The 2,500-nt window shown below is 43.3% G+C and overlaps 1 protein-coding gene across 4 annotated transcripts in view; it reads right to left on the bottom strand.

Moving 5' to 3' along the window:
- Positions 1–2,500, bottom strand: part of LOC113807464 (uncharacterized) — a 25,329-nt gene that overhangs the window by 16,992 nt on the left and 5,837 nt on the right. The window lies entirely within an intron of this gene.

The raw sequence follows: 2,500 nt of genomic DNA on the forward strand, positions 1-2,500 counted from the left end.
CTCCTTTCTCTGTGCATGGAATCGTACGTTTTAATGAACCTTTTGCTTCTCTTGATATCGAATGTTATGTGTCATTTCGGACGGAAAAATTTCGTGTTTGTTCGGGACTCTGGTGAAGCGACTTCAGTATTCTATCAATGGTTGACTTTCTGATTCATAATATAGAGTTGTTTTCAACCTCCCCCCCCCTACAGACCTTACCCATCTCCTATCCTCCCCCCCCTTTTTTTACTCTATCCTCGTATCCCTCTCCTCTTATTCGCATCCTCTACTTGTCCCCTCGTTTTTTCACTCCCCTCTACTTCTATGCTAGTTTTTCTTTCTTTTACTCCTTTATTCTGCTTGTTCTACTTATCTTTATCTTTAACCTATCCTACCTCCATCCTAACCCACCCCCATTCTTTTTTCCTCTCTCACCCCTTCTCTTTTTCTCTATTTCTCTCTCCTCTCTTTTTCTCTCTTTCTCTCTCCTCTTTTGTTTCTCTTTCTCTCACCCCCTCTCTTTTCTCTCTCTTCACCCCCCTCTCTTTCTCTCTCTCTCTCTCTCTCACCCCCCCTCTTCTCTCATCCGAAATATATTATAACTCCCTTTTATCGCCCATTTCCTCCCCCCTCCCCACCCCACCCCTTTCCCCCTATCCCCCCCTATCCTCCCCCACCTCCTTTTGTCCTTCCGAGATCCTACGAAAAAAAAAAGCTAAGAGGGGCGACCAGGGCGGGGTCAAAGAGGGGGAAGACCCAGGCTGCGAGGTCTTTGTCTTGCGGGCGCACTTTGATTGGCCAATCCCGGGAATTTGGGGAGGATTAGTGGATATCCAGGAAGTCGGAGAGAGGGAAAGAGAGAGAGGATGGGGGGGGGAGAGGGAGGGGAAGGGGACAGGGAGGGGTGGAGTGGAGGGAGGGAGGGAGGGAGGGAGGGAGGGGAGGGTAGAGGGGGAGGGGGAGGGAGAGGAAGAGGGAGGGAGAGGAGGGAAGGGAGGGGAGGGGAGGGGAGTAGGGAGAGGGAGGGAGGGAGGGAGGGAGGGGAGGGGGAGGGAGGGAGGGGGAGGGAGGGGAGGAGGGGAGGCGAAGGGGGAAGAGAGTAGGGAGAGGGAGGGAGTGGAGGAATGGGGGGGGAGGGAGAGTGAGGGAGGGCAGGGGAGGGGAGGGGAGGAGGGAGGGGAGGGAGAGAGAAAGTATGAGGGAGAGGGAGGGAGGGTGTGGGTGCTTAATCTAGATTTATATACTTCGGTGCTCATAATAAATGAAAGTATTATTTTTCTTATTACAATTAGTACGTCACTAATAATAATAATAGTACTATATGACCTTTGATGTCTAGCATAATTATTTGTTTAAAACATTAGCACTAATAATAATAACAATAGTAATATTAACAATAAAAATAACAATAATAATAACAATAATAATAACAATAATGATAACAGTAATAACAATAACAATAATGATAACAACAATATAGGTTGAGGTGCTAATAGAAAATGAAATAATGATAATAATGATAACAATAATAATAATAACAACAACAACAATAATAATAATGATAATGTCAATAATGAAAATCAACTGAAGATTCAAACAAAAATTTCCCTCAGTTTTCGAGTTAAAGCAATGATATAATGAATCTAACGTGAGGTGGCAATAGTGATAATGAATTTTAATAAAGTAATGAAATTAAATTAAATCAAACTGAGTTCTTTAATCCCTCTTTTAAAATCCCTATTTTGCAACTCCTTCCACTGCTAAAATCTCTATCTCTAAAATATGTAAATACAAATCCTTATATCAGAATCACTATAAATCAAATCCTCTAGTAAAATATCTCTATAGAATAATCAGAATCCCTGCCTTGGAATCCTTCTTACACACTAAAATCCCTCTGATCCAAAAATCCCTATTTCCAAAAAAATCCAATTCTCAAAAAAAAACTACATTAAATTCCCATTAGAAAAAACATTCTCAAAAAAATAAATAAATAAAAATGAATAAACAAATAATAATAATAATGATAATAAACCCTACATTAAATCCCTATTTAAAAAAAATCCCATTCTCAAAAAAATATAATAATAAATAAAAATCCCTACCTTAAAAACAAACAAACATCCCGTGAACGTTTAATCACAACAACAGCAACAGCAACAAATACATTAATAATGACAGTGTAACTCTCGAGCCCAAGTACCACTCCTGCCCAATCCCCAATCCTTCACGCGGGTCTAATCACTGAGGGAGGATTTACAACACCTTGAGGAGTTCTGCTGAAGTGTGATTTGCGAGTCCCGAAGGAGATCGCCGAGGCTTTGGGTGAGAGAGAGAGAAGGGGAGGGATGGGGAGAGGTGGGGAGAGGAGGGGAAGGGGAGGTGGAAGGGAGGGAGGGAGGGATAGGGATGGAGGGATGAGGAGGGAGGATGGGATGGGGAGGGAGAGGAGGGAGGAAGGAGGAAGGGAGGATGGGAGGGAGGTGGGAGGGAGGAGGGAGGGATGGGTGCGGGAGGG

This window comes from Penaeus vannamei, chromosome 1 (assembly GCF_042767895.1).
Source record: "Penaeus vannamei isolate JL-2024 chromosome 1, ASM4276789v1, whole genome shotgun sequence".
In the NCBI taxonomy this organism is placed as follows: domain Eukaryota; kingdom Metazoa; phylum Arthropoda; class Malacostraca; order Decapoda; family Penaeidae; genus Penaeus; species Penaeus vannamei.